Source organism: Podarcis vaucheri (assembly GCF_965113315.1).
Source record: "Podarcis vaucheri genome assembly, chromosome: 5".
NCBI classification, from domain to species: domain Eukaryota; kingdom Metazoa; phylum Chordata; class Lepidosauria; order Squamata; family Lacertidae; genus Podarcis; species Podarcis vaucheri.
The window spans coordinates 34,570,355-34,585,240 of NC_138763.1; positions in this window are offsets into that span (position 1 = coordinate 34,570,355).

Below are 14,886 nucleotides of genomic sequence, written 5' to 3' on the forward strand. Positions count from 1 at the left end.
TTTTTTGAAGGTGATCTGGCAAGTCTGATAAGAATAAGTTAAATAGAAAGGGGGCAAGAATACATCCTTGTTTTACCCCTTTCGAGATTGGGATGTCTGATGAAAGATGACCTATGGTGTTAAGTTTGACTTGACAGACATTGGAAGAGTATAGATTTTGTATTAGAATCAATAAGCGCTGATCAATTTTTAGTTCTGCGAGTTTCCTCCACAGCTTTGGGCGGTCAATTGAGTCGAATGCACCACGAAAATCTACAAAAGCAGCATATATCTTAGATTGCCTTTGGGATCTATATTTTTCAACCAAATGCATAAGTATAAGGCAGTGGTCTAATGTAGAGCAACCTTTAGAGAAACCTATTTGTTCTTTCCCTGGTAAATTTAAATTTTTCATCCATATAAGGAGTTTAGATAGGAGGTGCTTAGCGTAGATTTTCCCTATCACTGATAGTAAGCTTATCGGTCTGTAATTCTTTGGTTCTTTTGGGTCGCCATTTTTTACAACCTAAACCACTAGACATTTTTGGTAAGATCATCTTTGATTCCATTCACCATCGCAGGAAAAAGACAAGAGAAGGCATTATGATGTAATAATGCAGAATAATAGCTGTGTTAGTTTGTTGCAGCATAAAGGTAAATTCCAATAGCATGCTAGGACATTTAGACCTTTTGTAGACCCTAGAAACTAGTTTCCTGTGTCCGGTTTAAATATCTGAAGTGGGTCTTAACATTAAGAGCACTTCCAGATGACCTGTTTACTAGGCATTCATTGTGGTTTGCTTGCAGGAAAATTAGGTGAAGTTAGTTTTTGGGGATAAATTTAATTCCATTTGCAAATAAAGGTGAATCTAATTTGCAATTTCTGAAACAATATATGAACTGAAACTTCACACTTCTTTTTTGAATTTTGCACTGCAGCCCTGCAGCCAATACTCATTTATAATTATATTTTGGGAATGATTCATGTTTTTATGTAGCTGCATTGTGTTTTATATAGCTGCATTATACTTTCTGGATGTCCCATGTTCATATTATAAAGTAGCTGTGTTCTACATTATAAATCAAGCACTGCTGGGAGATGTTTCTTTTTGTTTTCCTATGTATTTCTTAGCAATAAAAAATCAGTGTGGCATGAGCAAAATTTTATTCTGAAAGTGTGGCCCAGAGGAAAAAGTTTGAGAACCGCTGCACTAACACAAGAGGACTTCCCCCCTCTTCTCCCTCTGCAACATCCCATATCTGCTCTGGAGGGTCAGGAGAACCCCCAGAAGACCATGCAGGGGGAGGGGAGGTCATTCCGATGGGCAAGCAGAAATGCTTGCAGTGACCTCCTTAGCGCTATGCTGAATCCACTCTCATCTTGCTATTCCTAATTGCAAATCAATCCAAGAATGGTAGAGAAGTGCTCACCATCACTAATTAATTTATTGAATAGCATTCCAGTAAAAATATGACCATGGTTGCGTACAGAGTATTGAAACGGCATAATATGTAAATGAAAAAAATAAAATAAGAGGGATCAAGAGCACCACACAGCATAAAAAACACAACAGCAGCAAAATGTAAATAATGTTACAAAAGTTGGGTGTCTCTTTCTCTCTCTGCTGACCAGTAGCAAAAGTCCATGGGGTTCTAGGCACTCACCCAGGGTCTGTGTTCCTTTGGAGAATTGAAACATTGTGGAAACTGTGGCAGCTTTAAGAAATATGGTTTACAGTGGTGCCTCGCAAGACGAAATTAATTCGTTCCGCAAGTTTTTTCATCTAGCGAATTTTTCATCTTGCGAAGCACGAAATCCCATACGAATGCATTGAAATTCAATTAATGCGTTCCTATGGTCAAAAAAAGTCCAAACAAAGCCAAATTTGGTACAACAAGAGTTTATTGAGTGCTCTTTAAAGTCACACATACTGTAAAGAGCATTTCAAAAATTGAAGGAACAATAAATTAAGTTTCTAAACATGACAGAAAAACATTTAAAAATCAACAAAGTGTACAGTAAATTTTCTAAGACTCTGGGGGACAACTCGAAGAAGGTTTCTCTTCCACTCTTTGCTTCTTGGTCAAGAACCTGTCCATGGTCTGCTGCTTCATCCGCCTTTTCAGCACCTTCCTGAAAGACGACATGACCCTCGTATCAAAAGTGTTCGCAAGGTCATGTGCCACGTGCTTGTCAGGGTGGTGCCGCTGTGCAAAAGCCTGCACATCCTTCCACTTCAGGCAAATGTCCCTCAGTTCTTTGGAGGACAGCCGTTCCTCAGTTGCTTCCTCCTCTTCCAGTGAGGCCTGCTCCTGCGCAGCCTCTGCCTGCAGTTTGACTAGCTCCTGGGTGGTCAGCTCGTGGTCGTGCTCTTCCACCAGCTCGCTGATGTCCTCCTCTGTGACCTCCAGGCCCATGGTCCTCCCCAAGACAACAATGTCCTGCACCACTGTTGGCTCTGGTGCATCAGAGTCACTTGGTGCCACACAGTCCGGCCACAGGCTGCGCCAAGCGCAATTCATATTTCTCTGGCTGATCCCGTTCCAGGCCGTGGTGATCATCTTCAAGCAGGTGACGATGTCGAACTGGTCCTTCCAGAATTCCCGCAGGGTGATGGTGGTGCAATCAGTCACCTCGAAGCATTGCCTGAAAAGCTCCTTGGTGTAGAGTTTTTTGAAATTGGCGATGACCTGCTGATCCATCGGCTGGAGCAGTGGCGTGGTGTTAGGCAGCAGGAACGTGATGCAGATGAAGCTGAACTCCTCCAACAAGTCCTCTTCAAGGCCTTTAGGATGAGCAGGAGCATTGTCCATCAGAAGCAAAGTCTTCAGCGGCAGGTCATTGTCCAGCAGGTACTGTTTGACAGCAGGGCCAAAAGCAAGATTGACCCAGTCCACAAACAGCACACGTGTGACCCAAGCCTTACTGTTGGATCGCCACATGACACTCAGCTGCTCCTTGTCGACCTTGTGTTTCTTGAAGGCCCGTGGGTTCTCCGAGTCGTACACCAGCAGGGGCTTGATCTTCAGGTCGCCGCTTGCGTTGGCACAGAAGAGCAGGGTCAGACGGTCCTTCATGGGCTTGTGGCCAGGCAACTTGGCCTCCTCCTGTGTGATGAAAGTCCTTTTGGGCATCCTCTTCCAAAACAGCCCGGTCTCGTCGCAGTTGAAGACCTGCTGTGGAATGTAGCCCTCCGTCTTCACAACCTCCAGGAACTCCGCTGCAAAGTCTTCAGCCGCAGAAACATCAGAACTGGCAGCCTCTCCATGCCTGACCATGCTGTGGATTCCAGATCTTGTCTTGAACCGGTCAAACCAGCCTCTGCTTGCCTTGAAGACTTCTGGCTCGCCTGAGGTTCCGGACGAGGTCTGCGTGCAAGGCCTTGGCCTTCTCACAAATGACGGCCTCAGTCACTGTGTCCCCTGCACGCTGCTTCTCTTCTAACCAGATGAGCAGCAACTTCTCCACCTCCTCCAGAACAGCTGGGCGGTTCTTCACGATCCTGGTGACTCCCTTGGCTGCATCAGTCGCAAGGATCTTCTCCCTCATCTTCAGGATGGTCCTGATGGTCGATGGATTCCTCCCGTACTCCCTGGGGAGGTCTGTCACACGCATTCCACTGTCGTGCTTCCGGATGATCTCCTTCTTCATTTCCAGCGTAACCTTCTCCTTCTTCCCCTCACCGGCCTCTGCAGCAGCAATCTTCTTGGGTCCCATGGCAGCACAGCTCCTTCCTTCGCAACCCCCCCCCAAAAAAAATCAGTGCTTCACATCCAAAAAATTCAAAAGCACCCAGCCACCCACCACACAGAAATTCAAACCCAGAACTAAGTCCTTGAATTCCAAACACCCCAACCCAAAATCCAAAAACCCCCAAAAAAGTTTTAAAAGTTTAACTTACCGAATGGCTGCAAAATAAGTTTTGGAAAAGCTTCAAAAATCACCAGTCTTCAAAAACCTCAACTATTCCCCCAGCCACCCACCACACAGAAATTGCAAACTCCTCCCCAACCGTTGCAAGCCCCTCCCCAACTGTTCCCCCAGTCACCCACCACACAGAAATTCAAACCCAGAATTATTTTTTAAAAAAACCAGCAGAGTGGCCCAATGGTCACAGAAAATCATAAAAATGCAGAAAAAAACCACACAAGCTTCCAGATTCTTGCAAACTCCTCCCCAACACCAAGTCCTTGAATTCCAAACACCCCAAACCAAAATCCAAAACCCCCCAAAAAAGTTTAACTTACCAAATGGCTGCAAAAGAAGTTTTGGAAAAGCTTCAAAAATCACCAAAGTCCTCAAAAACCTCAAAAAAGGCTACCACACCGCGTGCTATGAGTTGCTCCTCGAAGTCAAGTCGCAACTGCACCTCTTCAAGCAGTGCACCCTGGGTATTAACGGTTTTACGAAAAAGGAAACAAACTTGCAAGAAGTTTTCGTCTTGCGAAGCAAACCCATAGGGAAATTCGTCTTCCGAAGCACCTCAAAAAACGAAAAACCCTTTCGTCTAGCGAGTTTTTCGTCTTGCAAGGCATTCGTCTTGCGGGGCACCACTGTATTCAGCTATTTACACTTTCAGCCTGCGTAGAGGGTGGCCAGATCTTACAGCATGGTCATTTCAAGAGGGACCTCTCCCCCAAAGCAGTGCAGCCATGGAGTCCAAGGACCCAGCGTGCCTTCAGCAAGCCTGCCCAAGATGGATCCCAATCTTTCTTCTTCCTCCTCCTTCCTGCCCGAACAGCTGGCTAAAAACTCTCTTTTCCTGTCACCTCACACCCAATTACCCTGGCAACCTTCCAAATCCCCAGTCTTGGTTCACACCTCAGGACAAGGGGGAAGGAGTTCTCTTGCATTGTGAATCACTCTCAATGGCCCATTGTTTCTTAATGGCTTTAACTTGGCCAGATCATTTTGTATAGGCTTGTATTTCTCCCTTCACATCCCAAATAATCAAAACCCTACCATTTATTATTTGGGGGGTTTAGGAGCCCCTCCCCCCACAAATCTATAGCAATAAACAGTTAATACTGAGGGCATGCTACTCCTTTGAGTTTTCTTTAGGTACCCTTGCATTTTAACCGAAAGCTTCCCAGCATTTGTAACAAGATGCAGTAGCCTGGATTTTTTTTTCTGTCCCAGATAATTTTATTTGGACAGCTTTTAGATATTTATTGAAGAATACTAAGGCCATATGTGAGTTTATTCCGCTAACCAGCTACTACGCAAACAATAAGAGCTGGACTATTTCCTTACTTGCTATAAAATTAACTATAAGGTTGGAGGCCATAGTATAAATCTATAGAAGTAGGATGGTTGGAGAAGTTCAATTTGTGCAGTTTTATGGCTACTATGATAGCTTTTCAGTACTATGTAAAAGACAAGCCTGCAGCAGGTATGATAGAAGGAAATTGAAAGCCCAATACTGTAGAGAGGGTTAAGGGATAAATATGATTCAGTTCCCCAGTTAAAGGTGAATCTACCTAACTCACTTTTCTGAAACCATCTGAGAAGTGAAACTAAACCATCTTCTAAAATTTACATTTTTCCAACTTTTGCAATGAATTTCTCCAGCCAAGTAGTGTCTACAAAGGCTCGTGTTGGTTTGTGGTTTGTTAGATGTGTGGTATCACAAGAGTTTGGACAATTGCTGTCTGAGGAAAAAAAGACCAGTTGCATCAAAATAGCCCAAGGCAGGACAAATACAGATCATTTTATTATTGCTTGGTTTTCCTTTTATTCAACATGCTGGCCCTAATAAAAAACACTTCCCCCAAACAACAACAACACATAATCAACAATGTTTAGGTCTGGTATCAGACTGATTCCTTTTCTTTGTCAAACTTATTTAAACTTCTTTTGTGCCTTATTGAAAAATGCTTGTTTATTGTGCACTGATGGCCTCATATATTTAATATGTATTCTCTTCTGTTTTGTGGTTTTGGTTTCTTGCAGTATCTGCTATAATTTTTTTAATGAAATATTTTACCAAAAATGCATTTACCATGGTCAGGTGTGCATAAATATGCATATAAACATACAAAAATGCATTATCTTACGGGAAAGCAGCTTATAAAAATGTGTACATTATAAGAAATCCACACTAAAAGCCTGAAGAATTCACATGAGGACTTTCTTTTTTCAAAAGCAAATTGATTTGGGAATGTGAAGAACTGAATTTAAGATGGGGGGGGGGGAATACCTGTTAATTCTTTCCCATTACAGAAAGCTGGTGGCACCATGTTGCATTCCAGCCAGAAAAAGAACAAGAGGTGGGGACAATAAATTTTCTGATGATAAAACTAAGGCATAAGAGGATGGCTGAATTCAGAAGCTTTATATTTTAAATATCACAGCATAGCACTAGAAGTGCCTCAGAAAAGGTTAGGCACAGGCAGGCCAGGATTCTGATGTAAACCCTTAAAGTCCAATCTAGCTGAGTTCTGTACTGCTTTAGCAAAGCTCTGTCAGTAAGATTACGTTTGCTGCCCTCAAAATTCATGGAGAGCAACAACAGCACAAAACAAAACCCCGTTTGCTGCCCGGAGAGTTTGCTATGTATAGCAACACCACTGAAAGGCTTACAGAGAGCTGTCGTTTTCTTTTTCTGATTCTCTCCCCTCCCCCCTTCTTGATTGATAGGATGACAGATCATTTTATCAGCACACAGCGTTCCCTCCTCTGACCTTGATGTCACTTCAGTCCTTCCTTGCTCACGTGAGCCTCTTTCCCCTGCAAAATACTAGCTCCCCTTCTCCTGGCACCAGTATAAACATGGTGTGTACAGTATGGCAAGAGCTGCTGCTGAGAAGGTGTTGTTCCCACAGCTGGACTCAAATCAGTTTCCTGAGAAGCCGCTGGATTTTCGATGCAGGACAAAACAAGTTTGTGCAAATGAGGTGCTGTGGTCTTTTCACAGCTGCCTGGTTCTGAGTTGTGTGTGCAAGGGTGTGCACTGAGCAAGGTAATCAGGGTCGTACCCAATATAATTTTTGTGCAGACTGGACCCATTGAAATGAATGGACTTAAATTGGCCACATCCATTGATTTTAATGAGTCTGTTCTGCAACCTTCCATTTTTTCAGCCATGACTTTATGTTGAGGTGCCCTCTAAGTACCCAGATTTTCCAGGGACAGTCCTGGAAATACAAAAGTCACCCCGGCTTCTGATTGGATGCTTGAATGTCCCTGTTTTCCCTGCCAGTGCTGCTGCGGATGAGCTTGTGCTGAGCAGTGGCTGCGGCAACTATGAGGGAGCCTACCATAGCCTCTCCATGGCTGCTGTGGCCGCCTCCCTTGGGCGGCTCATAGTGCCTTCTGGGGAGCAAGCAAAGAGCAGGAGAGGCTGCAGCCGCTGAGGCCCAGTCCCATGTGAAATGTTGGCTCTGAGGTGCAGACTGAGGGCAGGGTTGCCTTGGCAATAAGAAAAGAGGAGTCTTGATTTTCTTTAAATGCTTTGTGTGTCCATGTCTTGCCCCCTTCTAATATTTATTTATTGCTGTGTGCTTTTTCTTTTTGTAAAGACATCAAATAATAAAATAAAATCAGGATTCAGGCATTTTCTCGGGGCGGTGGAGGGTGTGTATGTTGTGTCTTGTTGGCGTGGTGGAGGTGCTGGCACTCCTCTTTCTTCTGATAGGAAATGCTCCGCTGGCAGGGGGACATAAAATGGGGAGTCAAGCAGGGTCAGCTGCAGGGAGTGAGAAATGTCCCAATTTTCATCTGAGGATGTGCATTGTTTGGTGTCCTCCCTGCCCATAAGGGTTGCCCAGACTGGGGTAGAGGGTTTATGCTGTACCAACAGGGGACTCCGACTCAGTGATTTCATTATTATTTTTTAAAAGTCTTTAGCCCTTTTAGAATGAAAGTTGCAAAGCGAAAAGTGTGAGCACCATTCCAGTACATAGTTTTCTGAGTAATGAGGCTGCTTCCTTCTTCAGCAAACTGCTTGCAGCAATTACATAGGATGCGCCTTTTGTGGATAAACCTCTCTGGCGCAAACTGCATTGCTTTACTTCCTACAGTCTCTAACCCATGGGTAGGCAAACTAAGGCCCAGAGACTGGATCCGGCCCAATCGCCTTCTATATCCGGCCCACGGACAGTCCGGGAATCAGCGTGTTTTTACATGAGTAGAATGTGTGCTTTTATTTAAAATGCATCTCTGGGTTATTTGTGGGGCATGGGAATTCATTCATTCCCCCCCCTTCAAAATATAGTCTGACCCCCCACAAGGTCTGAAGGACAGTGGACCAGCCCCCTGCTGAAAAGGTTTGCTGACCCCTGCTAACCTTTCATATAGCAGGTAAACTTTGCCTGGTTTCCCATCCCACTCCCATGTTAATATAGGCCACCTTGAAGCTAACATGTTCCTTGCAAATAAAAGGTAAAGGTAAAGGTACCCCTGCCCATACGGGCCAGTTGTGTCTGACTCTAGGGTTGCATGCTCATCTCGCTCTAGAGGCTGTGAGCCGGCGCCGTCCGAAGACACTTCCGGGTCACGTGGCCAGCATGACGAAGCTGCAGCTGGTGAGCCAGCACCAGCGCAGCACATGGAAATGCCGTTTACATTCCCGCTATAAAGCGGTCCCTATTTATCTACTTGCACTTAGGGGTGCTTTTGAACTGCTAGGTGGGCAGAAGCTGGGACCGAACGATGGGAGCTCACCCCGCCACGGGGATTCGAACCACCGACCTTTCGATCGGCAGGTCCTAGGCTCTGTGGTTTAACCCACAGCTCCACCTGCGTCCCATTCCTTGCAACTAGATTTGCTCAAATGCCCAAACTAACTGGTAAGAGCAGCGAACTATTCCTCCCTCCATCTATAAACATCTTCACTCAGTGAATTGGGATTTAGCTATACAGTTATATAGTGAAAGACTGAGACATCACCCTCCAGCAGGGAGGGGTGGAGAGAACTGGCTTGCTTGGATAAAAGTCCTGCATGATCAGAATTTTCTAGAGAAGAGAGAGAAGGTTTACAGCACAGAACAGCCACAGCCTAGCACTTGTCAGCATTTTATTTACATTGATTTCTTTTTTTCCATTATTTATGGTTCCTATTGAATAGGCTTCACATGTTTACCATTTGAGCTCTGGCTTAGTATTAATTTTTAATCGCTCCCTTGCAAGGCATTCTTTAAGTGTTCGCTCCTAATGCATTCACTGACTGCACCCAGCTAACATAGATCAACATATTATTTGGAAGGCGGGAATTGGATTTGTGTTGTTCTACAGCAGATCAGTGCAAACCTGGATCAGAAATTAAAGATTACAGGAAGCAAAGCAGTCAGTCGAACTGACCCAGTTTCCTTCCAGTGTGGGATTTTATATTTTGCCTCTTGAAGTAATATGCATAAATTAAGTGTTTTGATCCTCTTGTTCTAAAATCTATAGAAGAGTTTCACATGCACAAAGATTTCCATTTCAATAAAATCTGCTATAGGAGTTTAATATTCTACTACTCATGCAGGATAATATTCTCCCACTCATAAAGGATAATCTAGTCAGAGATTTTGGATTTTGAAAGTGTTTGAATCCTGTAGTGTAGGACAAAAAGCATGCTGATCTCACGGGGGGGGGGGGGTTATTTGCCTTTTTTCAAGCAGAGGTTATGCTGGTCTACAAGTTCCATTCAGGTTGCAGGAAGGTTGTGGATCACTTGAAAATGGTTCTGCACTCTCTTTTTACATACATACATACATACATACATACATACATACATACATGTTGTTGTTGTTTAGTCGTTTCTGTCATTTAGTTGTGTCCGACTCTTCATGACCCCATGGACCAGAGCATGCCAGGCACTCCTGTCTTTCACTGCCTACCACAGCTTGGTCAAACTCATGTTAGTAGCTTCGAGAACACTGTCCATCCATCTCGTCCTCTGTCGTCCCCTTCTCCTTGTGCCCTCAATCTTTCCCAACATCAGGGTATTTTCCAGGGAGTCTTCTCTTCTCATGAGGTGGCCAAAGTATTGGAGCCTCAGCTTCAGGATCTGTCCTTCTAGTGAGCACTCAGGGCTGATTTCCTTAAGAATGGATAGGTTTGATCTTCTTGCAGTCCATGGGACTCTCAAGAGTTTCCTCCAGCACCATAATTCAAAAGCATCAATGGACACATACATACATACATACATACATACACACATACATACATAACATGGTAATGGCTAGCAAGAGGACCATGAATAATTCCTTGCATTGGCAGAGCATTCACCTTAGTGCTATGCTGAATGCAAGCCATGGTCCTCTCCAACATTTTAGGTTCTCGCAACCCAGCAATGTAGAGTGGGCTGAGAGCTGATGACTGGCGAACTTTATGGCTGAGTAGGGATTTGAATCCACATAGTAAGGACAGCATAGTATGAACTATGCAGCAAACAATATGAACCAGGAGCAAATTGTAGTAGCTGTGTGTGTGTGTGGGGGGGGAATCTTGGCTATGTCCCCATTGTTTGGGTCACAAATGAGCAAAAGTATTTGGAATGAACCATGCCCTGGTAATCACTCAGGCAATTTTGTTTCTAGAGCTAGAAGAGATAACGTGAATTAAATTGTTTCCATGAAGGGAGTGACCACCATCTTTGCATGCAATTATGAGCCATTTAAAGCACACCAAAAAAGATTTTTACCTCTGGTTCAGTCTCTGAGAAAAATGATACTAGATGCTACATGAATAAATGACCCAGCAATGTGACAATGTCTCTTCCATGGTCACACAAGGAGCAAAACTGAGCACTCCATCTGAGTACCTTTCTGTAGTTCTTTGTGCTTACAAATGAAGTTTCCTTGCCAAACAGCTCCTTTGGTCAGTAGCCCCCAAAGCAATTTAGCTTTGCCTTTCCCCGTGTACTCGGAGCACTTGAAGTCGCTGTGTTCTTTGTCAGTGATGGAAGAGATGTTTCAAGATAGGCAAGTTCATCTTGGTTATTTCCTCTAGGCACCTGCTTTGCTGATTTGTTAATGTCTCTTGCCCATAGCAATTTCATGCTTGGGCTATCACATACATTTATTATACGACTGAAGCAAAGATCATAGTAATAAAGGAATAGTCTATTTTGCAATGATCCAGCCATACTCCACTTCTAGGAATGAGATTTGTGTAGCACTTTTCATCTGTAGATGTTATATGCATGTTAATGAATGACAGCAATGTGTACTGCTCTTATTTTACAAATACGCACTCACTACATGTAGATGTGAAATGACGCTGGCCTTGTGTCTCCTATGTGGAACTCAAACCAAGTAAAAGTTAAAATATGCTACAGCAAGGGAAAGAACATAACACTTTCCGCTAAATGACTCTAACTACTCAAGTGTCCTCTGGTGGCCTGCAGAGTCCCTCAATGTACATGCTTGCAATACTTCAGACCTAATTTAGCCCTGAACCCATTTTCATCATGCATTGCAATCGTATTCAGTCTTTATTTATGGTACTGTAGCCACAGGAGTTGCCAATGCGGTGCTCCTGTGCACCCATGTGCTCAAGAGTTCTTCTCTGGAGCTAACAAGGTTCCCTCCCTCAGCCCCTCCCTCCACTGAAGGAAACATTGTATTGTAGCCAGTAGAAAATGTGGTGGTGTGTGTTTGGTTGTAGTGTGTGCATAGTGCCCACAATAGTTTCTCACTTTTGCAAATGTGCCCATGGGCATCAGAAAGCTGGTGACCCTTTGCTATAGTGGAATTAAAAAGACTTTGCAAAGATTTATGGGATAAATTGAGGTTCTCACATATCTATTTTCTTGCAGGTGAAGCTTTATTTTGTTTTATTTTATTGCTTTGTTATAAAACTTCAGAAATACTGAAGGAAGAAACCTTCAAAGAATTTAAACTAACCTGATTCTCTGCTTACCCAACAGAAAATCACACTCGTCTCCCTCCTGTTACACTTTATGAATTCTGCTATTTCTTCATCTACTGATTTTCAATATTGCCTAAGGAGCATCCGCTGCTGCTAAGAGAAGCATTGTCAACCCATTTTACCTGCAACAAAGAAACTCATAGTAGAAAGACTAGGCTTTGAAATTAGCTATGGTTGTTGGCAGACTAGGGTAGCTTATGCTTTTCAAGCATCTTCTAATAATAATTTTAATGTACCTACAGCAAACTACTGTACCTACATACTGAGAATGCTTAATAAGAATATCAAAGGATAAATTGTTTTATCTATCATCATATTTCTTTCATAATATTTAAGTGATAGATTAATCTTAAAAATATATTGTTTATTTATTTATTGCAGGCACGTCCAACTCCCAAGAGACTGCGATCTACTCCCAGTAGGAAAAGATCTACTCTCAATAGGAAGTAGAGTCCAGAGTTGATCGACCTGAAGCACCCCCATGATTAACCGGTAGATTGGACTGATTTATTGCATTCACCTGATTTATTTGTTGCATTCACGTTCCTCCAATGAGCTCAAGGTGGCATACATAGCTCTCCTTCCCTCAATTTTATCACCACAACAACCCTATGAGGTTTGTTGTTCAGAGAGCGAGTGACTGGTCCAAGGTCACCTAGTGAGCTTCATGGCTGAGTGGGGATTTGAACCCTGTTCTCCTAGGTCCTAGTCCAACACTCTAACCACAACACTACAATGGCTCCTTTAAATAAGAAATAAGGTAGACCAGGGCTAAGGACCCTGTGGCACTCCAGACATTGTTGGGCTCCAGCCAACATGACCAATGGTCAGAGATGATGGGAGCTGTGGTCCAACACCATCTAGAGGACCATAGGTTTACCATCCCTGACCTAGGATGTTAGCTCAGTTGCCTTTGATTTCAGTTATCTAGACTTCAGGTAGATCAAAACAGCTATTTGCAGATACTGGTTGGGGTGATGAAGTCAATGCAATATTATTATTTTGTCCAGTTGTTCAGAAGTCATTTGAATGTTCCTGCATATCATTGACCTATGTTGTTTGTTGGTTGGTTAGTTGGCATGTTACATTTTATTAAATGCATGAGTCGCTTTACACTCTCAAAGCTATTTTCAGGTGAAAATTAAACAACCACCCATACAAACCATAACATACTATAAAAGGGTTCATCCAACAATACAATTTAAGAAAACATAATTTCTAATCAGCAAAGAATAATCACCTCAAAAGCAACAAAAAATGTTCAACTTGTAACTCACTGTCTCCTGGAGAAACTTTTATATATGTTATAATATTATAATAAATGTCTATTCACTTTTCTTCATAACTATACAAAGGAAGAGAAGGGATGCAGGACTACTCCATCAGTGTAGTGGAGAGACCAGTAATTTTTGGCACTTCCTCTGCTTGAACTTTTTCACCCAGGTTGTCACCCAGGTGGTTTTATTGACATTTAAACTGCTCTGCAAGCCTTCTTCTTCTTCTTCTTCCACTTGGCTAAAGAGCAGGATAAAAAAATCCCTTATGCAACAACATAAACAGGGGACATTAGGCTCTTTTTTGTTAATCCCAAAAAAGGCATTTCGGAGATGTGAAACTGTGATTGTTCATCGAATTATCTTGCTTAATGGCTATTTTTAGAGCCACATCAATATTAATCAGCAAGCACTAGAAGATTGTAAGTTTTATTAAAATGATTTCAAAAATACTGCATTTTAGGTAGTGCTGTAATAAAAAAAAATAAGACGAATTTTAAGTACTCTCCCCACTCCTTTTCTGAACAATATTCATCTCAGGTTTGGCTGAGTTTAAAAGTCCTTCTGGGATATGTCTGAGCAGATGCAATTTTTAAGCATCATAAGACAAACAACTTGGGGTCAGGAAGGTGAAAGATCTGTCTGGAACTGTTTGTGAAATTTGTATGTGTCAACTGACCTACCCAGGTTCAAAGAGTTTATATCGTCCAAAAAATAGTCCTCATAAACTCTGTAAATTTATTCTGCTTTTTAGCTATTTTGGAACACTATGCTTTTTTGCTGTGTAAAAATGCAGTTTAAGACCAGGTTACTTGAGAGATTGTCTTATCCCTTATCTATCCAGTAGGTCACTGTGATCTTCAGGAGAGCTTCTCCTTCATGTTCCAAAGATCTCAGAAGCCTACCACAGTAACTCAGCAGTGCCTGGGGTCAGCCGCAACCACTCTTTATTGGGTCCCAAGCCCCTCCTACCTGGACCAGCCGGATTGGCCAGGATTCAAATAAGACGATGGCGGGAAAGCTGGGAATTCCCCATGACCGGCTGCCTCATCCTGATGTTGCTCCTAAAGGGAAGGAGGCTGGCACATTGGATTGCAGCAGCTGCCCACTCTCTGACTGGGTAAGCCCTCATTTTTGTTCAGCTGGGTAAATAAGTCTCTTCTATGAGTGTCTACTTTGCATTGTTTTTATGTTGTGTCTTCAGCTGTTTTACTGCATTTTTCGACATGTGTGGAAGGCAATTGGTGGTGGTGGTGGTGGTGACAAGGTGGATGAGCTGAAAACTATGCAACTCTTAAAGTTACAAGTCTGCCATGTTTTGCATCTGGTTATCCTAGCCACGCAGGTCAGTGGAAGAAGAATTAAAGCCTTGGAAATCTTGGGCCAATGCTGTTTTTACCCGCAGTCATGGACTCATTTGCTAGCATTAAGCATGTCATTATTTATTGGGTTGAATAGTGGCCCACCACATAGAGCTATTGTGATACCAAGCACTATCAAGGGCATTGGACAGTAACAAATGCATTCCTATGCAGAAGTAAGTCCCACTGTGTTCATGGCATTTGCTTCCAGGTAAACATGTATAGGATTGCAGCATTAATCATCCACTAGAGCAGACCTTGCCAATTCTAGCCGTCCTCTTCTTTTTCAATTCTTATGCTCAGCGAAGAAAACACTGGAGACAACCAGCTCTACTAAACACACTGTCCCACTTCAAGGCCACAGGGTCTATGTCTCTTGAAGTTAGTGGTGTGCCAAAATCTGTCCTCCAGT